Raw genomic sequence first — 23,778 nt, forward strand, 5'->3', positions numbered from 1 at the left:
TGAGCCACCGCGCCCGGCCCAATTTTACGATTTTTTTTTGAGCAGAGATCTTAAGTGAGAAGGTGAATCACATGAATGATTTAGGAAGTAGTTTTCTGTTAAGAAGAAACAGCAAATTCCAAAGCCCTGAGGTAAAGAGTCTATGCAGTATGTTTGAGGAACAATAAGGAACCAATACAAATGAAGAATATTAATCAAGAAGGAGGGTGGAAGGAAATGATATCAGGGAGATAACAAGGGGCCAAATCAACTAGAGCCTTAATGGCCATTGTATGAACCTCAGCTTTCACTTTGAATAATATTAGAAACCATTAGAAGTTGAGATTTGGAAAAGTAATATGATTTAAGTTATGATAGAACTACTCTGGCTATCTGCAGAACCTACTTAAGGGGCAAGGGAAAGAAAACAGAGAAATGAATTAGGAAGCTACACTATTATTTAAGAAAACAATTATCACAGTTTAGAGTGGTAAAAAATGGTAGGACCCTGGGTACATTTTGAAAATAGAGCTCAAAGATTTTCTGCTTGAGTGTATAAGAATGGATGAAATTAAGTACAAAAGATAATGAAAAGCCTCAAATATGAAGAACCAATCAGTGAGAAAGGAAAAGAACAAGGTAAGAATATTGACACAGAAGTATGTTTACTGTTTTAAAAGTTTAAAGAAGGAGAATGTAGCAATGTTGTCTAAAGCAGCAGAGTAAAAAAAAGGGATAAAAGTATCTCGTTGGACTTAACAATTTTGAAGTCATCGTCCTTTGCCAAAGCAGTTTCAACGAAGTGGAGAGAAATCAGATTGCAATGGTTTGCAGTGGATGGACAGAGGGACAAGGAATGAGAGAGAGCACTAAACGTTACCTGTCAAAACTCAACAGAGGGGAAAGAAAAAGGTTATACTTGCTAGGTATTTGAAGTAAAGAGAAGATTGAATCATTCATGTGTTGTGATGTGATTCACAACCAGGAAGGATCCATGATAATCTCTTTTAATCCCAAACTTTAAGAACAACCCAGTGCAATGGGTCAGTTCCACTTTCCAGCCACTAAGATTTAAATGTCAATTTTCCTTAAAACCTAGGTCAAGGAGAGAATTTCAGAATAATTAATTAAGTATTCAGCAATCATCCATATAAAAGCATTTTAAAGCATTATCTTATAGAAAGAAGTTACCAAAGCATTAGCTAAACTTTCTTCTGGAAATACGACTCATGCATTAAATTTTGAGGCATCTTATTCAGTTGTACTAATATCTGGTCTCATCAGATAAGCTCCTCCGATAAATGATCTGTTCAGCTTCAACTTTTGCTAAATAGATACAAAATAAATTCTATATAATAAGTATGCGTCTTTTACTCATTTAAATGAGGTTTATACAGACTGAAAGATCATTTCATTACAGTGATTTCAATAAGACCTTAATATTGAACTGTAAACCCAGTATATCATATGCAGAAAATATTAACACATTTATATTTTAAAAATGTCCTTCCATTGACAGAAAATATCATAATGGTCACAGAACTTTTAAACTGGAAGTTCAAGAGACATCAAGCTTCAAATAAGTACATTTTTAAATGAGGAAACTGTAGCACAGGAAATCTTCTAGATCAGCTAAGTTTACACAAACATTGAGAGAAACAAGATGAAAATCAACAGTCCTGGATTTCAGAGTTTTGGTTTGTTTGTTTGCTTCATTACAGCAATCTATCATTCTTTTGCGTATTTCTTGAAAAAAGTACTGGGATAAAACCAGCAAAATTAAATACCTAAAGGTTTTTTATTCTTTCCGATATATGGCTCTAGGCATTGTTCTAAGTCTTTACACAAATGATTTCACTCAATCTTCACAACCATTCTAAGATATATGTACTGTTATTACCCCATTTTATAGCTGGAGAAACGGAGACAGAAATACTGAGTAACCTTTCCAAGGACACTCAGGCAGCAAATGACAAAACTGGAATAACTTCAACTTTTGCTAAACAGATACAAAACCTATTTTTTAAAAAAGACATATGTGTACATTACTATTTGTAATACAAAAACAAATGGGTAAAGTTACAAAAGAAAAATCGTAAAGTACAGAGAAGAGAAAGGAATTTCAGGGCCAGGGTAAGCAAGAACATGAAAATGACCAATTCTGCCTTATAACCTGTGGAAATCTTCTTTGGAATAGTATTTTACCATAAAAGTCCAATAGATATAGAAATATTTCCTTTTGGTAGTCTTATATACCTGTTATCCAACTTAGCTTTTTTCCATACACCATACTCAACACAGCTATTTCTAAATTTAGTTAGGACTCAAGTAATTTTTTTAATGCCTATGGTGCAGAGGGTAAAAAATATGCAATAAATAAAACGGCAGTGCAAATAATCTTTACAGAAAGCTATAAGAGGCCTCAAAGACTCCATAAAATAATCCATTCACATTCACTGTCCACTTAAGCAGCAAATTTTAAATTTATGAGTTGCTGAAAAGTCATAAAACTTGCTGAGTATTAATTCTTAGATGACCCTGGTCTGGTAAGAAAAGTGCAAACAAGAGTCAGAGTAGGGAAGTTAACTCCTGCCAAATACATCCCAGACCATTCAAGAATCACTGCCTCCTGAGTGCAACATGTTTTACAGATGCTTATGTTACGATTTACTAACGATCAGGGAATGTGTCTATGGTTGGTGTTTAAGGTTTCACGTTTTAGCTATGTTTTATGCAACTACGTTAATCAAATATAGTTCATTTTCAAATGCCCAAGCTGTATAAAAACTGTACATGTAAAAAAGTCAATGAAGAGACCATTGTTTTCTTCATTTTCACACTATAAATGTTATTATTGCAAACAAATTTGCACAATCACTAAGTATAAGTGTCTGGTGGTGAAGATAGTATTAAGTTTCTTTTTCATTTTAGGAGTGGTCCATTTGACTTCACAAATCCATAGTCTATCCAAGCTACCATTTTTTCAGTTGTTTTTTCTAGTATTGGACAAGAGGAGGGTTTGCATCCCTTCCCAATGAATGGAGTTCTTATCATTAAAAAGGTAGAGGTGCAACTAAAGAGTTCTTAGCAGGTAGTGCTTGACCAAACTCCTCTAGAACCTCTCATAAATAAAAGAGGGTTTGAAATATCTTTCTGAGATCAGTGTTGATCAAACTCCCTTCATGTGCATACTGCTATCATAACTGGTGTCTAAAACCTATATGCTTATGTACTTAATATTTTAGTTTAAATGGAATCACGACTTTTACTTCAATAAATTTAAGATAAAAGCTTCCTATCACTATTGTAAGGGAAAAATCAATATCATGTGTAATAAAATATGTCAAAACATCTAGCTAGATGCAGTTGCTTGCCGAGTAAGGCCTGCTGTCTAATTATTAAATAGAGAGATCAACACATGCTAGAGAGCTCTTAAGTACATATTAGTAACATATTGACTTGTTTTTTTCCCCCCGCACACTAATTAGAAGAAAAAATTGCAAATGGGTGCTTCTCTTTCTGTGTGACTCAGTTTTATTTAATGCTGTGCCCATTTACCTTCTAATTTCATATTAAGTACTCCAAGGAGCCAAGTAGCACACTGAGAAAGATTGTTTCATTATCTGAAATTTCCTAAACCCAACCCTGCCACTTCTAATTGATCCAGAGTAAGAGTTCAGCTTCACTCTTATCATCTACAGTCTTCACTGATCTTTCCCTTTCCCCGCACCACCCATGCTAAATATATATTGTGTTTTTTCTCATAGCAGGACTAGTCTGATTCTCTAGAAATTGTTTCCCAGCTCCACCACAGGATAGCAGTCAATATTACCTAACTTTCTGGTCTCATTCCCATATTTTAAAAAATGGTGGGCCCCCATATACATTCATATCTCTTCTAGATTTGATTTTTTACCTTAATTAGGTAAAAGCATTTAGTCATTTCTCACAAATAAAGAGATGACTAAAAAGGTCTGTCTGTCTTGAATGTGTACTATCCTGAATTTTAACAATCATTTTAACATGAATTATTTTCCTTTATTCTCCATGTTAATAACTCTACGTTCTATCTGGAAACAAGATTCATGTCTCAGCTCTGGAATAACTAAATTATTCATTCTGTTTTCCACAGACTCTAATTTGGGTTATAATATTTTTCTAATCCATGATATCATTAAACTATAAAATTCCCACATAGTAATTTTTCTATTAAAAAATCAAATAATGCCAGCACAATTTATAACTTCTCTTTGAAACCACAGGAAGAGTTTTGTGACTTTTTAAAGTTTTATTAGTTAAATTAAGTTGTATTATAATCCCCTTCCCAATTTTCCTATTTTTTAAAAAATCAAACTTAGCATTGTTGAAAACTAGAAATACTCAACACCGACATAAAATATGAGTCAGTGGCCAAGGCTTGATGTAGTATCTGCACTTGTCATTTCTTACACAACTAAAATTTTACCAGGATATTTCCTAAATATTACATGTGATCAAAAGTCTTTTCACTCATTTTATGGACTTAAAGAGACTCGCCACAATTTTGCTTATAGCTTTTCTTTCTAATACAGTCGGTCACTACCTTGATAATCCACCAAATAATCTAGGATACAAAACAAAGGACTGCTGGCTGGTAAGCTGCTGAGGGACCAAGCCACAAGACCCAAAAGCCATCAGAAACTGTATAAAATAACATGAAAAGAAGAAAATTTTAGCTAATGCCCAATAAAACTAGTAGTTCTATGTAGACATTAAACATAAAACCCAGCCATATTGGCACAGAACTCTATACTAGGATGTTAGCCACTTTTAGACAACTTAAACATTCTTTCTCAAATTAATAAATGGCATCTACATTTGACAGAACCAATGATTTGAATTAAAATTAAATATGCATTGTATTGAGATGACCCAAATATTAATAATCCATTAAAATTGTCTCAAACTGAGGTTTTATTTTGTTTTACATAGGAGAAAAATTGTGAAAAAAAAGGAATTAGATGATAGATATGGTATTCCTGTGGTGAACCACTGCAGTAGTTCATCATATTTACCCAGGTATCTCTTTAAGGTCTATTTGTGAAAGGTTGTGATAAAACCAAAAAGAACTTTTAAATTCATTTGGCTTTTGAGATTATCACTCTATTTAACCTTGAAAGCTTTTTGCATTTTCTCATGTCTTTGTTTGCTTTCAGCAATTTATCTTCATTTTAACTTTAATCCATTTTATATCACCTGCCTCATCTTTGATCCACAAGGTTCAGCCTTTTATTTTCTTTTTTAATCTGCTGTGTCTACAGTTGGTAAGGTGGGGATAAGAAAGCCTTCTGTCTTCTGTTTATAAAGGGGTATATAATATAATTAGCTTGAAAAGGTTATATATACATAAGAGTATACACGTGTGTGATTAACCAATGTGTGTGAATGCATGATTAACCAATGATCATTTTATCTATTAGATTGAAAGCTGGTATCAAAATGATACTTGTTCCATATTAAGTAGCAATTTCACATGGGATTTACAACACTGATCCTGTCAGTTACACTATCCTCAAGGTGACAGCATTTTGTCTCAAGTGGCCTAAGCATTTCAACATTACCTCTTACAAAAGTGGAAGCAAACACTTACCAACTTTTCCATAAGAACCATGAAACTAGCATTGCAGTGGCTGTCTGACATCTTTGTATAGAACAGCAATAGTTTAGACTAGCTTCGCACAATTAGGGTCATTTTTTGTATCGGGTATTACAAACACAGACAAGAGACTCTTTGAGCTTTCCAAGGACCTGAAAATAATTATATATAATTGGCAACAAAATTTAAAATTAATGGGATATTCAAGTAATATCTGCAAAAATGTTATGTCACCTGTGACTCAATTCACATACAAACAAAATTTAAATCTCCAGAGCAAAAGAAATAACTAATTCCATTAAAATAAAATTATCTTAAAATTTTTTATCAAAAATATATGTAAAGTGATGATTCAAATATCTGCATTAGAATTAGACTCTGTTTGATAAGTGGGATCTGCCAAAGCAAGCATGCCTGGGACAAATGTGATCACTATAGGTCTTTATTCACATGTCAGTAAAATGGTAATTAGAGACTGAAACGCAGAATTTTGTAAGACAACAAAAATGTCTGTATGAGAACTAGTTGTAGGCTGGAAATTACTCTCTCACAGACATCAAATCAGATAAATTAGGATTTTCCAGAAATCTTACCCAGTGAAAAGAAAATCCCAGGAGCCTGGGTCTTATTATAATTGGCCTTAAACATTTCTGAAAACAACATGAGTAGGGCAGCTGTATTATCTTAGGATAATTAAAGATGGTTTATACTATTCCGAAGTTATCATGGGTATCAGTATATCTATGATTTTTTTTCAGCAATTTAAGCTTGCCAAAGATATACCATAGCAGAGAAACTCAGAAAATGTGCTCATAAAGTAGTAATTGCTTAATATTTGTTTAACAACTTTGAGTGTCTAACATTGACCCCCTTACATTTTTTACCTGAGAAAAATCAGAGCAGAGAATTCTCAGAATGTCATGAGCTTTTACGGATCAGACTTATAAACGGCCTTATATCAAAACACCACATCCTATTACCGTTCCACACCTTGTTGAAGGCCCAATATAAACTTGGACTTGAAATCAAGCACTGCAGTGTTACAAGGCAGCCTGTTTTTCACAGTAACAATTCCGCAGAGAGAAACCGCTCTCATTTCCTAACAGGTCTGAGACACTGAAATGTGACTGCTTCTCTTCAGTAATTTTCCATCAAATGTGCAAGATACATCTTGACAGTGAATCGTCGTTTCTCATTTACCTCTTCAACAAGATTGAAATATTCCTTCTCTATAACAGGACGTCCATTTTACTTAAATAAAAGCAGGGTTGATCTCTGTGGCATCATTTCTTTTTCTAAATACTTTCTCATTTAAAAAATACAAATAAAAAACAAACAAAAAAAAACACATCGTTTCTTTAGCTCATAAGAACTGATAAGGACAATGCTTTTTAATGTACTACAGTATCTGAAAGTGATATGCAATTTGAGTTGTTCTGAGTCAGCCATTTTAGTGGCTAGCTTTCTTGGTGACCACCTACCTAGTTGCTGAGAATACAGGCTGCAGTAATGAATACAATTTAAAATCATGCACTGAGTATATGGATTACCAAATCAATGTGTATGAAGCCTGCTGGGAACTCAAAGTTTTTGTTTCAAGTAAAACATTTCCAGTTCTAGAAATGGAAATGATTTTGAAAGCTGAAATCAGAGTGATGAACTATAGCACAATGCTTCAAAACTAACTACCATCAACACTATCAGAGAGTTACTACACTGCAATATAAATACAAAGCCCATCCCACTTATGAATCAATTAGAAGTGAGAATCGGGATGAAGTTCATTCTGACCTACAAGTCCTTGTACAGGAATTAGTCTTTGTCAAACAGCCAGTGGTTCTATTATCCCCAATTGCTAATACTTTGTTTCAGTATAACAGTAGGTTGGATGATAAACAATAAAAAAGGCATTTAATCTTTAAGGTTTCCACATAATAAGCTTCAGTTAACTAAATGTTTCCAATGGCCTGAAATATTCCAAAATTTCCTGGGAAAGGATTTAAAAAATGATACATAACATTTATTAAAGTTTACAGCTATAAAAGAAGAATCTAGATTTTACCATATTCAGGATAAACCTCACTATTAGAACCAGGTACGAAGTAGTCTTATCTGAAAGAGTGAATAATTATTCTGTTCGTTTATAAAGAACGTGAATATTTTTTTAACTACAAAGGAGCTAGAGGTTAGCACAGCACAGCTGGCAGACACTTTGGAGCCAGGTGAGCTGAGCTTTTCATTTGCATAAATTAAATTCTTTGTACCTCAGGTTCTTTGTCTGTGAAATGGGACTGGAATAAATGTGGTAACTGTCATACAGTGCTTCCTGCAGTGCATCCTGAAACATCCTGGGCATTCACGTTCATTAACTTTATATCCCACAATAATTACACAAGATTAACAAAACATTTCCAACAACTATTTGGAAATGCTGCTTCAATAATTTATATAAAATAAAATCATTTATTTTGCTTTCTGGGTGCCAAATTTTTGTGACCAGACACTTCCAGAGTCTAAAAAGTTGTTTGTTGTGTATATAGAATAAGTAAAATTTTCTCCCCTGAAAACTTATACTTTTCATCTGATTACCAAAAGCAGGAAACAAAACAATAAAAGCCTTTATTTTTCATCAACATTTCCAAATTCAGCATGGCAGAGTGAATAAGGATGGACTTTGGAATCAGAAATAGCATGTTAAAGGCCTAGTTTTGCTGTAAACATGTTGAAGACACTTGAAAGGTTTGAACTTCAGTTTCCTCATCTGCCAAACTGGGGTAATACTCCTTTGAAAACTCAAGGAACTAAGTAAAAATATGTGCAGTGTGTATGTGTGTGTATGCTAAATTGTATGTATTTAAAATTATACACATATAAATTTGGCAAAGTGTTTCAAATCATAACCCAATAAATCTATATGATTTTAGATCAAGAATATATAATTAAGAATGACTGGATTAATAAAATATTTCTATGCAGCAGTTAAGTTCTTGGTTAGTGCTCAGTGCTTTCAATTTTATCTATATAAACTATGATACCTAGGTCTAGATATTTGTAACTTAAGACTCTCTTCTATAATGGAATACTAAGAATCTACATGGGATAAGATATTTTTGTCCAAACCTAAATTCCAAATAGTGCAAAAAAATCATAAATAAAACAACTGCTATTAGGATTCTTGATTTTCAGGTTAACTCCAACTCCTAGAAAGTACCAAATTATCAGTGGTCTGTATTGCTTCCTTGAGGTATTATGGAAATTAGAGATTTAAATGATTTTCTATGCAATTTCCTCACTTGCCTTTGAATTTATTCCCCCCACCCCCAGAAAATAGAAAGGAACTAAATGTAAGAACAATATTAATTACTTGGCTTTTTACAGTTGAGAAATTGCCTTTGTTTTTAGAAAAGCAGTGATAGAACTGTCAAGTAATAATACTTGTTTAATGACTCATGAATTTTGTTTAAAGATGGCTTACATGAACACTTTTGTAGAGTCAATATTGGGAAATGTTTAATAAGTCTTCCCACCAATAACCTTGCTCTTTCTATTCAGCTGTTGATTTTCTGTGGTGTGGTTCACACTGCTTAAAAAATTCCGACCCCTGGAGCTTCAGTAGATGCCACATTACTTTCTGTCCCATCCCTTTTGTTTTGATTTCTTTTAGCAATTATTATGTTGTTCATGTACTGGTCTCCTTGTTTAATAAAAATGTTTAGCTTGTGCACTAGTCCATTTTTGTATTACTAGATAAAATACCCGAGATTGGGTAATTTATAAGAAAAGTGGTTTACAAGCACGTCAGCATCCACTTCTGGGGAGATCTTAAGGAGGTTTTACTCATGGTAGAAGGCAAAGCAGGAGCAGGCAACTGACATGGCAAGAGCAGGAGTAAGAGAGAGATAATGGGGAGGTACTACGCACTTTTAAACAACCAGATCTCATGAGGACTCATGCACATGGCAAGGACAGCTTCAAGGGGATGGTGCTGGACTATTCATCAGAGAGTAACCCCCATGATCCTGTCACTTTTCACCAGGGCCCATCTCCAACCCTGGGGCTTACCATTCAACATGAGATTTGGGTGAGGATAAAGATCCAAACCATATCAGCTTGGGATTTTTGCCTGGCTTATTCACCGTGTTCTGTTAACTTCAAGAATACTGCCTGGCCTATAATAAGCACTTAATAATTACTAATTGAAACAGTAAATCCAGATGCCCAACACACATAGTGGAAAGGCTAAGCACTTTCAAAAGCATACTGCCTTCCTAGACTTTCTTCATCAAGGTATGATTCTACCTTCCTTTACAAGTTGAATTTTCCTCAAAAAAAAAAAAAAATCTAATAATGTGGTAGTGTCTTTGGCTCGGAGTTAAAATAGGGTGACACTTATCTAAAAAGATAGTAACAAAAATGAGTTCCTATTAGGAGCAAAACCACAGGCAGTCTCATAAAGTGAAAGCCTGAAAAATAATGTCAGACAATAAATCTATCTTTTAGCAAACCTGACAGAGATTTCCTCACTGGGAAAAAAAAAAAACTGCATGACAAGCTTTTGTTAGATGGTAAAAGTAGAAAACATCATCATGATAGTCATCCAGCAGGATGCATAGCGGAAAAGTATCTACCCCTCCCAAATTAATTACTAGAGAGAGAGTGCAATTTTTGAGACTGATGAACAATTTTCACTTCAATGATTTCTTTACCTATTTGCAAAATAACTTTTATTTACCATTATCCAACTAACCATACATTAATACCATTTTGGTACTTCTTTCTAAGTTGCCACCTATCACAACCCTTTTAAATGCACCTAGGCTACTGGCTACAAACATTTTCTGGAAGCACACATAAACCTGGGCAGAGTTAGTCACAAATTTTGTCCCATTTTCAATCAACTTGTTCTTCTTGTCTTTTAACTCTCATTTGTCTACTTAAACTTGCCTCAGACCCTCCCTTCCTTTGTAATCTGCACTTTCCTTACACACCATTGTATTTTTCAGTTTTTAGTGTGTCTGCTCCTCTCCCACTACAGGCAGGCTCTCCTGATTTCCAACACATTACAGGAGAGTGAGAGATCATCCCTCTTCAACAGGCTTCAGAAGAATATTACCAATCATGCAATGGATTTGGGGTATTGGGTGGATGATGCTGCATTCTGATTTCTTTGGTCATTGACAGCCTAATTATGCTAACTGTAATAATTCTCATTTAACTAGAGAATGTCTTCTTGTAATAATATTCTGCTTTGTTTTATCTCACCTCTTGCATTGCAAGCTTTTTCAGAGCAGGAATCATGTTTTACTCAGCTCGGAAGCCATTGCATCAGCTAACACAATGTGTCTACCTACTACTTTTAAAGAGTTGTTAAATTAACTGGAGCAAATTCAATTCTTGTCAAATGAGATTTTTAATAATATTTTACTGTCAAGTTTTAATTTCTAAGTGATACGCTTCTGTGTGTGTAAAATAACTCTTATTTTATGAATCTGTTTTGTTTTGAATAACCTTAATTCATTAAATAATTAAATATAAATCATTAAATAATTGTTGCCTAGCTAGAAAAATCAAACTTGAAAACAAATATAAGCAAGTCAGCATATTAAATAGTTATACAAGTTATCCTGATGTTATGTGTTAGAATCACCTAGGAAGGGGATTTTAAAAAGGTAGGGGAGGCTAAATCTCAGATGTACTTCCTGAATTGGAATCCTATCTGACACGGACATACATCCCTGATAAAGCACCACTGAGAGGAACAGAGGCAAGTATAACTAAAGAAATTCAGAGAATCAAGATACCTTACAGAGATACCACAAAAAATCAAATGAGCTACATTTTGAGAAATGGCATCATAATCTGGAAAATGCTGTAAAATATTAATGGCCATTATCATCACTATCACCGCTTTTAGTAGGAATTTTCAGGTAGCTCCCTAGGGGAAACATTTTTGAGCTTTGCTTCAGGGATACACTGTTCTGAGAGAGACCACATTTTTTAAACACCCTATGAATCTTCACTTTTTCATCGTGATTAATTTTTGTTTATTTGATACTTTTTCAAATCAACCCTTAAAAATCACCACTCTTTTTCTGATTTACAAAATTATCCTCTTTAAAGCTTACTTCAATCCTGAATCCATTCAAGTGCTTCTAACTTGGTATATTTTTCTTGTTAATTTTTTAAAAATTCATAAAAGATGTACACATTCATCTCTTAGACAATACAAATTATAGAATAATATGTGGTGATAGTGTGATTCACGTCCTCAGACATTAAATAGTATCAATCACAACTTAATCTGCAAATACGAAAATGTCTATTATATTCAAAATAATTTAATAACTGATTGTTTTGCTTCAACATGAAACTTTACCAGATTCTATTTGGCCTATGCCATAATTCTTAATTAACACTCTTAAGTTCCAAAACATGGATCAAAACCAATGGTAAATCATTACACTAACAGACAGTGGTTTCTAAATTAATTTCTAAGCACTAACAGCAATTCTGCTATTTCAAGCTGCGTTTAGATCATAAATTATTCTATGGGCTCTGTTGCCTGTACCAAATAAATGTGGAGTTACTAATCTATATGAAGATGGCAATTTGGCAAAATATTTAGAGCACAAGGAACAAAAGTATTACCTCTTGTTGGCCAGGACCCTCTTGTGGCTGAAAATAATGATGCAAACTTCACCAAATAGTCCCTGAAACAGTTGTTGAAAACCTGCTTCATCTTCAGCAGACACCTGAGAAGAAACTAGTTAACAGCTTGACAGATTCAAGACAGGAACAAGCAACTTTCCTTGGCACTATTTTAAATTGTTGCAAGGGAGGGTGAATCAGTGAAACTGGGGTCGGGGGAAAAAAAGTAATAATTGCTTGATAGAAAAGAAGAGGTATGCAATGGACAATGTTAAAAAAAAAAAAAAACAAAGTTACACTTTCCAAAATGTGCATTAAAAATAAACCATTATTAAGTATATGTACTTAGAAAAATTAATTTTGTTTTACTTCTAGCAAATGAAAGACATATATCTAGAAATCAAAATAAAGTTTAATTTTTAAATGATATTAAACCACAAAAATCTGTTCAAGAATTAGCTTAGCCCACAACTCTTAGAATACTACATGAGTTTTAATAGAGTCACACAACACAGGAAAATAATTTGTGAGTATCAGATTGATGTAAAGTAGCCTCACCTAAAATAGATATGATGACAGCAACATTACAGAACCAAGGCTGGTAACCATTTTTTCTAAAGGTCAAGATAGTAAATATGTCTGGCTTTGTGTAAGCCATATGGCCTCTATGGCAATTTCTCAACTCTGCCATTGTAGGGTGAAAGCAGCTACATACAATATGTAAAAAAAAAAAAAAAAGCATAGCTGTGTTCCAACAACATTTATTTATAAAAAACAGTCAACCAACTGGGCTTGGCCCATAAGCTGCATGTATTTTCTAACCCTTCCATAGAATACTAATTCCTGCTCAGGAAGCAAATGGCAAGTTCTTGCTTCTCCTGAGATCCACAAATCTCTCTTCTTTTCCTGGTCTCACTTTGGCCACCAAAAAATCCTCCTCAAAGATCAGATGGATGTAGATGCCTCCGAGGCCTCTATTCTTTGACAAACCTGACAAAAACAAGCAATGGGGAAAGGATTCCCTGTTTAATAAATGGTGTTGGAAAAACTGGCTAGCCATGAGCAGAAAGCAGAAACTGGACCCCTTTCTGACAGCTTACACTAAAATTAACTCCAGATAGATTAAAGACTTAAACATAAGACCTAACACCATAAAAACCCTAGAAGAAAATCTAGGCAAAACCATTCAGGACATAGGCATAGGTAAGGACTTCATGACTAAAACACCAAAAGCATTCGCAACAAAAGCCAAAACAGACAAATGGGACCTAATCAAACTCCAGAGCTTCTGCACAGCAAAAGAAACAGTCATTAGACTGAATCGGCAACCAACAGAATGGGAAAAAATTTTGCAATCTACCCATCTGACAAAGGGCTGATATACGGAATCTACAAAGAATGAAAACAGATTTACAAGATTTACAACAAACAAACAAACCCATTCAAAAGTGGGCAAGGGATATGAACAGACACTTTTCAAAAGAAGACATGCATGAGGCCAACAAACATATGAAAAAATGTTCATCACTGGTCATCAGAGAAATGCAAATCAAAATCACACTGAGATACCTTCTCAACGTCAGTTAGAAAGGCGATAACTAAAAAATCTGGAGACAACAGATGCTGGAGAGGATGTGGAGAAATAGGAACACTTTTACACTGTTGGTGGGAGTGTAAATTAGTTCAGCCATTGTGGAACACAGTATGGTGATTCCTCAAGGACCTAGAAATAGAAATTCCATTTGACCCAGCAATCCCATTACTGGATATATATCCAAAGGATTATAAATCGTTCTATTATAAGGACACATGCACACGAATGTTCACTGCAGCACTGTTTACAATAGCAAAGACTAGGAACCAACCCAAATGCCCATCAATGATAGACTGGACAGGGATAACGTGGCACATATGCACCATGGAATACCAACCAGCCATCAAAAACAATGAGTTCATGTCCTTTGTAGGGACATGGATGAATCTGGAAACCATCATTCTCATCAAACTGACACAAGAGCAGAAAATCAAACACCGCATATTCTCACTCATAGGCGGCTGTTGAACAATGAGAATACATGGACACAGGGAGCAGAACATCACACGCTGGGGTCTGCGAGGGGGAACTAGGGGACTAGGGAGGGACAGTGGGGCGTCGGGAGTTGGGGAGGAATAACATGGGGAGAAATGTCAGATATAGGTGATGGGGAGGAAGGCAGCAAACCACATTGCCATGTATGTACCTATGCAACAATCTTTGGCCGGGCGCGGTGGCTCAAGCCTGTAATCCCAGCACTTTGGGAGGCCGAGGCGGGTAGATCACAAGGTCAAGAGATCAAGACCATCCTGGTCAACATGGTGAAACCCCGTCTCTACTAAAAATACAAAAAATTAGCTGGGCATGGTGGCGCGTGCCTGTAGTCCCAGCTGCTCAGGAGGCTGAGGCAGGAGAATTGCCTGAGCCCAGGAGGCGGAGGTTGCGGTGAGCCGAGATGGCGCCATTGCACTCCAGCCTGGATAACAAGAGCGAAACTCCATCTCAAAAAAAAAAAAAAAAAATCTTGCATGTTCTTCACATGTACCCCAAAACCTAAAATGCAATAAAATATATATTTATAAAAAAAATCCTCACGCCTGTAATCCCAGCACTTTGGGAGGCCGAGGCTGGTGGATTAGGAGGTCAAGAGATTGAGACCATCCTGGCCAACACAGTGAAACCCTGTCTCTACTAAAAACACAAAAAAATTAGCCGGGCGTGGTGGCCCATCACTGTGGTCCCAGCTACTCAGGAGGCTGAGGCGGAAGAATCGCTTTAGCCCAGGAGGCAGAGGTTGCAGTGAGCCGAGATTGCACCACTGCACTCCAGCCTGATGACAGAGCAAGACTCCGTCTCAAAAAAAAAAAAAATAAAATAAAAAATCCTCTTCTATCTTGTTTTTCTTTTAGAGCCACTTCCATTCTTCTCTATTTCCAGGACATCAGTTTTAATCTTCTCAAGGGACTTTGGCTTTTAGAAACCTCATGATATGGTTTGGATGTCTGTCTTCACTTAAATCTCACATCGAATTGTAATCCATAATTTGGAGGTGGGACCTAGTGGGAGGTGACTGGATCATGGGAGTGGAGTTCTCATGAATGGGTTTCCCTTCCGCCATGATTGTAAGTTCCCTGAGGCCTCCCCTGAAGCAGATACTACCATGCTTCTTGTACAGCCTGCAGAAACTGTGAGCCAATTAAACCTCTTTTCTTTAAAAATTACCCAATCTCAGGTATTTCTTTATAGCAATGCAAGAATGAACTAATATACCTTGCTAGAAAGGAAAGTGCTAGACAGCAATTTCTGCTTTGCAGAGTCATAATGTAGCTGCTGCAGCTTTACACTCTCACCTGAACAATGGAAATTACAATGGTACCTACCTCAGGGGATGCTGTGAGAATTAAGTGTTCCCATCTGTAAATGCTTAGTAAAGCCCCTGGCATGTAGAAGGTGTTCCAATAAATTTTAGCTATTATTTTTATATTTATGATCTTCCATAAACCTTTTCTGAGGAAAGGAAACAGCTAATATTTTACCTGCATTAAAAAGAGAGAAAATAACAGGGAGAGAGAAATCTTTTTTAAAAACAAAATTCTGAAAACATTATCCTTTCACATAGTGTTACCAAATGTGGCACTAGCTAGGGTAGTAACTACAGTGTGATCTCCTTAAGATACTTGCTTTGATTCCCTTTAAACGTAAGATCAAAAGTGAACAACCTCTGAACCATTCATCAAAACACTCACATCCTGCCTATGGATTGCGAGAGGGTAATATGGACACAATATGAAGAAATCTGATAAAAGGCCAGTGACATCAGCCATCATATCTTCAGCAAGCAGGCTGAGGGTCAACACTGCTTCCAGGCTACCACCAAAACACAACTAGACCCAACAGGGCAAAAATGAGTAACTACAACTTTGCTCATCCCTCATTCTTACTAATAAAGTGTCATACACTTGGGCATTGAATCCTAATCACTGTGGTTGTGGGCAATGAGTTTTTCTTGAAACAAATGTCCATTTCAACACAAAATCAGCAGTTATATAATCCAGATTTTTTCCTAACTGTTCAATTTAGAAACAAACCGTAATTTCCTGTTCTAGAAAGTCAAGCACATGGGATTACATATGAAAATTCTAATTTTCTGCATTTTGAAGAAACATGCTTGGCCCATGGACTTTAAAAATATTCACACTCATGGTCACTTACATGCAAACTAAGTGTTGGTAGCTCTGGGCACACAGGGATAATGCATATCTCTCTTAAAATAATGCTGTCTTTTTTAAAAAAAAATTGATTTTAAGTTACTGTTAATAAAGTGGCTTTCGCATAAATAATATATTTACTTTGTATCCCAAGATGTCATTATATGTACTGTTCATTTTAAAAAATTGGGTCACAAAAACCAGAGCAAGTTGATGTTATAAAATTTATGTTCAGATTATTACCAAGGTATAATCAAACATATTTTAACACATTAAATAGCTGAAGATTGTTTATTAACGATGTTTAAATCCATAAATTAAACTTGACTGCTTACTCAACCCTTTCATTTATTAATAAAGCGTTTTGGTGGCACTTACTGGGTAGTAATGGCAAAAATGTCTGCTCTCTCCCGGCCACCATCACTCAAACCTTCAGTAGCACCTGAACTCTTCTCCTTTTACCTGAAAAGTTACTTAGTTTCTAGAACCATAAATACAATAATTGGCTCCCAATTTCTGACTCTGACATCTATAGTAGGGTCAGAGATCTTTCTCTCTTGTTCTATCTCATTATCTAAGATTTCTGCCTTGCCTGGAATTCAGCTTCATGTCTGCCTCTAAGATCTACTACTCCATCTGTTCAGGAACGTAGAGCCTTCTCTTTTTCTTTCTCTGCAGTATCCTATCTGACACAATCTGTTCCCAGCTAAGATTCAGTTGTGACTCTGCAGGGTATAGATCACATGTTAGCGTGCATGTCATGGCTATGAAAATTGCCATGGCTAAGAAAACAAGGCATGTATTCATTAGAGTTTTGTTTAAACTTATATTGACAAGAATAACTGTTTAAGTTAAATGCTTGCTTATAAACATCTACAATAATTAATAAAAGAAAATATCTTTGAATTTCTTCAAGTTTGCAAGTTAAGATATAAATTTCAGACAAACTAGCCCAAATTATAGTCAATTCTCATAATCTTGAAGACATACGATCTTTATTGAATTCATTTAAGGAAACTGTCAAAATTGTTTACCATGCCTACAATATCCATATCTTATTTATTGCCACTCCCCTCCACTAACAGCTATTACCTAGCCCACTGCTTCAAGAGAATACACTATCCATTTGTATGCCTATCAGTGATGACGCGTTTTACATCAGCACAGGCATTAACTAATCAGAGTAGAGGCTGAACATAACAATAGGACAGAAATAAAGATTGCTTTCTTCCTCAGATCATAGTCTAACTAGGTGCTCTATGGACATCCTTCTGCACTGTGATTCAGAAAGTTAGGCTCCTTCCTTTTAGCAGCTCCCACTAATCATCTGCATCTGGCCAAGAAACGAAGAAAATAAATGAACATGGAAAAGGAACACCTGCACTTAAAGATCATGGCCTGGAGATGATATACCTCACTTCCTCATACATTCCATTGGCAAAAATGAGTCACATGTCCCACCCAAATGCAAGAGGACTGAGACTATAGCCTAGCAATCTACTGAGCTGTACAAACCATTATTTCTGCCATATATAAAAAATATTAAAAGGTAAAAAGAACTGCAGGAAAAAAAAATTGACCAAGAGTAATGTACATTTGGAGTACACAGGCAAAGAGGTTGCAAATTTAAATGTCTTACTTGGAACAGGCCTCATTGAAGAGGTGACAAGTGAGGAAAGACTTGAAGAGCAATATAGGTAGAGCCATACCATATATGTTATCTGGAGGAATTGCATTTCAGGAAAAGCGAAAAGCCAGTTCAAAGGTCCTGATGTGGGAAAGCACCTGGAAGGTTCAAGGAAAAGTGAGAAGCCCAATGTGATCGGAGTAAAGTGTTGCAGAAGACATCTGAGAAGTAAAGGGGCCTAGTAGAGTCATAAAAGTCATTGTAAGGGCTTGGTTCTGAAAAACACAGAAAGCCCTTGCATTTTAAGTTGAAGAATGATCTGCTCTGGGTTACGGTTTAACAAGACCCCTCACAATGCTGTTTGAGAATATGCTGGAGAGGGACAGGTATAAAAATGAGAGACTGGTTAGGAAACTATTACAATAATCCCAATGAGGGATATCAATAGGTTAGATCCAGGGAGAAGCAGAGATTTTAAGAAGTGGCAAAACTCTGTATATATTTTGAAGGTCGAGTCAAGGTGCATTCTGATAGAGTGAATATAACCTAAGAGAATGAAAGTAGGCAAAAATGATCCTAAGATTTTTGGCCTGAGCAAGTAGAAATTTGAAGTTGTCCTTAACTGATACAGGGTATGTGAGTGAAGCACATTTGTGGGGAGGACAAGAGTAAGAATCCATTTTTGGACATGTTAATTTTGAAATATCTATTAGACATCTGAATAGATTTTTCTTTTCTTTTTGAGACAGAGTCTCACTCTGTTGCCAGGCTGGAGTGCAGTGGCACAATCTCAGCTCACTGCAACTCCGCCTCCAGGGTTCAGGTGATTCTCCTGCCTCAGCCTCCTGAGTAGCTAGAACTACAGGCGTGTGCCACCACACCCAGCTAATTTTTGTATCTTTAGCAGAGACAGGGTTTCGCCATGTTTGTCAGGATGGTTTCAATCTCTTGACCTCATGGTCCACCCACCTCAGCCTCCCAAAGTCCTGAAATTACAGGCATGAGCCACCGTGCCCAGCCTATGAACAGATTTTTCAAACAGTCAGCTGGATATATGGTCCTGAAATCGTGGGAGAGCTCTGAAACAAAGATACAAATTTGGCAGTTGTTGACACTGGATAATATTTAAGCCATGAGGCACAGGAGATCAGCAAAGTAGGAAGAATAGAGAGGAGGCTGTCTAAAGTCTGAGTTCCAGACCAAGCCAACATTAAGAGGACAGGATAATAAGTAAGACAAACTAAAAATTGGAGAGAGAAAAGACACAGAGAAATACAGAAAGAAATCCAGGAAAGTGTGGTGTCCTGGGAGCTAAGTGAAGAAAGAGATTTCAGGAAACATGAATTATCGGCTGTGTAAAATGCTGCTAATAAGTCAAGTAAGATGAGTACTGAGAATTGAATTTAGCACCTGAGGGTCTTCGTTGACCTTGATGAGAGCAACTTCGGTGGGATGCGGAGTGGCAAAAACCTGAGAAGGGTACGTATATGAGAGATACAAAGAGAGGAATTAGAGACTGCAAGTGTAGGTAACTCTTTCGTGGACTTTTGCTCTAAAAAGAAGCAGAGAAACCAGGCTGGAGTGGAAATTTTGTTAAGAGATGATAGGTTTTTTTCTTTGTTTTTATAAGATGAGGTAATACCAGGTTGTTTCCAATATGTTTTAACAGTAAGATGCTTGAGACTCAAATATAATCACAGACTTACTTTATAACTTTCTTTAGATGCTGGTGATAGTGGCACAATTTTCAGTTCTATTCTTGGTCAAAAAAATTATTATTTTCATTTCCCTTCAATGATTAACATGGAAAAATGCTTACTCAGCCCTGCTAAAAATTTATTACTCTAAAAACATATTCTATTAACTAATGCCTTCTCCCAGTTTACCTTAAAGTTAGTACAATTCTCACCTTGGGAAAATGTGAAAGGTGCATTGATCCCTCTGTCCCTGCCTGCCAAAATATGACATATAGGAGTGTCTTTCCCGTTTTAAATTTGAATCATCAAATTGTTTCTCTCCTCCCGTCCTTTTGCCTAAAAAACTGTACCTTCCAAAATTAAAAGAAATGCATGTCTTCAGAAGATGAATCTGTATCTATACACATGACATCACTCTCACCATCAGCATCTCAACAGTTGCTTTTTAGAGCAAGATACTTCTCAAAAAAAGCGTAGTGGATCCACACCTTCCACTTAAGTAGAGTTTATGTGGCAACTTTGCAATGAACTGGTGACAAGTGAAAAAAGCAGCATAGAGCCAAAGCTGTTAAGAATGGATATTAGTATGTCTAGGGGAAAAGGCCAGCGGTCAATCAACATTTAACATTTTTTCCACAGTAAACACATAAAGATTAACTTTCTGAGTCATCTGTTGGTTCTAGTAAAGCAAAGAAATTAGAGACCGAAAATATATAATGTAAAATTCTAAATACTTCTTTAAATTAACATTAAGAATCTAAAATAACTGTTTTGGTAAGAAATGGCATGTAGGTGCTATTCGGACATATTTTTGATTATTTAAGTAAGTGGTTACCAAACAAAACTAATTGAAATAGAACAGGAAGTAATTCAGTGCCTTTAAGTGAACCAACATTTCCTCAGAGTCTATAATGTGCCAGGCTCTGTGCTAGGAGTACAAACATTTTTTTAAAAAAGACATTTTCTTAACCTTTGAACAGTTCACATTTTTCATGAGAGAGACAGAAAGTTAAACAATGAAGATATAATGTGGCATAAAATATTAGAGATAAGTACAAAAAGATATGAAAGCACAGCGTCATCGATTCCACTGGTAAAGGGGGAAGAATTAAAGAGAGAAGTTAATATTTGAAGGATAAAAATGTCTTTCTAGAGGCGAGAAAGGGTTGGAGGAGGTCAGAAAGAGAGGTCAAAACAATTTTAGAAGAAGTAATGGTAAGAACAAAGCTAAGTGACTATAACATGATGTTATTAAGAGTGAAACGTGCAGCTATCAGAATTCCAGTAGTCCTGCTTCTCCAAAACAAAGCAGCCAGAGCAAACAATGAACTTAACTTCCCAGAGGCTGTCTCTGAAGAGAGCACCTGGGAGGGAGTCCATCACTAACATGACATGCAGCAGACGCGGAGGTAGTAAAGGAAGAATACCACCTTATGAGGAGACCACTTGCAGAAAGGAATAAACAGGAAAGTTATCATCCTTGATTCCTCTCTTTTCCTCACTGCCACCTTCCCCACCATTATCTCAATCATTAGCCAGTCTTAAGATTTCCTCTCCCAAATATATCACAATTCTACCACTTCTCACTATCTTCTCTCACACTCCACAAACCCAAGCCATCATCACCTTCTCCCGGATTACTACAATAGCTGTCTCTCTGACAATTTTATGTCCCCTAAATCTACAGTGATCATTTTAAATCATGAATCAGATTATATAGTTCTCTTAAGTCTCCACTGGAGTCCTATTGCAATCAAAACAAAAATCAGCGACTTATTTATGTCTATAAGGCCATGTACGATTTGGCTCCTGCCTATGCCACCACCCTCATCTATTTATTTACTTTGCATGGAATTCTCCTCCCCATGACCTTTATATACTCAACTCTCTCTCCATAGTTTTCAGCCAAAGTGTCACCCCATCAAGACCTTTTCTAATAATACTATCTAAAGTGCCCCCCATTCCATTCTCTATTACCACTATATTTTCTATATAGTACTTATCACTATTTGAAATGATCTTGTTTATTTATTGTGTTTACTTGTTTACTGTCTCTTTTCTCTCACTACGCTAGTAAACTTCAAATATTTAAGAAATTTTTCCATCGTGGTTACTTCCGTTTTCCCAGCACCTAGAATAGTGTATACAACTGAATAATCACTCAATGAATAACCATTAGATGTTTGAGAAAGTTTGAGTAGAGGGATAAAGGTACTCAGAGAATTTTTAGAAGTTTGCTCTGTGATGCATTATATAAAATTTCTGTGTATCCTTCTAAGAAACCTAATACAAAGGTCTATATTCTTCAAAGCATTCAGAGACAGATCGAAGTGCTGTGGCAGCTGACCATGCAGTCTTGGGCTTCAAAGAAAACAGGCCCCACTTTATACAAAATGTAAGTGCAAGTCCTAGTTGGAGATGCCTCCTCCACAAATAGTATAGTTCCTATGTAAGAAAAATATGTATGTGCCCATTTGTCTTTATGAAACAATATGTTTAGTGGTAATAGTCAAAGGCAAGAGGATTTACACAGGAGCTATAACTGATAGAGGTTCTGATGAGGATTTTCCAGAACTAGAAAATAAGGAAAATTAAATTTTGTCATAAAAATATTGATGGTGAATAATGAAACTGGAAAATGAGGATTTTGGAGGTAGAATTGGCATTATGATTCTGTCCAACACATTCCATGGAAGAGAGACCTCACATCTAGAAGACATAAACAGTCACCAGACAGAAATCCTACACTGTGCAAGATTCCTGAGGTTTTACCATGAGCTGAAAAAAAGTCTCCAATTTCCTCATCTCATTCTGTGTTTCTCATGCAAGCTTCTGATTATAATTCAGTGTCCCTGGTCCCATGATGCTAGGAAAAGAGTTGAACTAGATCAAGCCAACATGTTCCAGTCATCAGTGAGATTGTCTGTGGGCCTTGGTGACAGTGCATCACAGTCCAACTTCTTCCTCAGACCAACCGGCTTCTTTCACTTCCCTTCCGCAGGTGTCAGTCCCAAGGGCACTTCCCAATATACTCTCTATGTTATGAACCCATTCTCCAGTTCACAGTTTACATTCCTGGGAATCCAATCTGCAATCTCTGTCTCCAACAACAGCAGGATCCAGGTGGTCAAATGAGATTGTCAGCAATCTGTCTCTATCTCTCAGCTCTGCATTAAAGTCATAATTAGTAAGGCTCTCCTTTGTGATAGAAAGGATATTAGATCATTTTACCAAAATTCTTTTTTTCCAAAGGCAAATTCATGAACATAAATTTGTCTACTGTCAACTCTTTTCAGAAATTTTGGTTAACAATGGCTAGACGTAAAGTAAGCTGATATGCCACTTGAGGAATTGACAAAATAAAATTAAACACGCCAAAAATTAGATAAAATATATCATAAAAATCATCCATAAGAAATGAATGCTCATTCTAATTTCTCACAATAAATAATTAGGTATATGAACTTGGAAATAACTCACTAAGAGGTTTGACGTAAAAAGGTAAAATTATTCAAAGCAGTGTTTAGGAAATTAGAATGTCCAGAAGCAATTACAATTATTACTATAATGTACTCTATGATTACTATGTCAGATTTGACATGTGACACAAAAATACAATAATTTGAAGGATCAAAATTAATTGGCTAAAAATCCTTAAAATTAGAAGATATGTCAAAAGCCTAAAATTAACTAGAAAGTGAGAGGAAAAGTCACCCCAAATATTACATTTTGCTATGACATTTTAGAAATAAACTAAGGTTTAAATGTCACATGGAAAATTGGCAGAGGGATCTTAAGAATGCTTAAATGTTGATGATATAAAAAGACATTAAAATATTTGAAGTAAACAGATATTGGAAAAAATTCACATGAAATGCTATTGATTGTTTGTGATGAAATATTGCTTTTGAAATGTTAAATATACATATATTTAAGAAAAATAACCCTAT

The 23,778-nt window shown here is 35.7% G+C and overlaps 1 long non-coding RNA gene across 1 annotated transcript in view; it reads right to left on the minus strand.

Annotated features, from left to right (window-relative positions):
* The window catches only part of LOC116549489, a 42,661-nt gene that overhangs the window by 4,336 nt on the left and 14,547 nt on the right, over positions 1 to 23,778 (minus strand). Inside the window, exon 2 of the long non-coding RNA XR_004267901.1 lies at positions 15,677 to 15,832. This is a non-coding gene — a long non-coding RNA (uncharacterized LOC116549489). The remainder of the gene's footprint in view (positions 1 to 15,676; positions 15,833 to 23,778) is intronic.

This window comes from Sapajus apella, unplaced genomic scaffold, assembly GCF_009761245.1.
Source record: "Sapajus apella isolate SASKATOON/1434 unplaced genomic scaffold, GSC_monkey_1.0 scaffold1, whole genome shotgun sequence".
NCBI classification, from domain to species: Eukaryota; Metazoa; Chordata; class Mammalia; order Primates; family Cebidae; genus Sapajus; species Sapajus apella.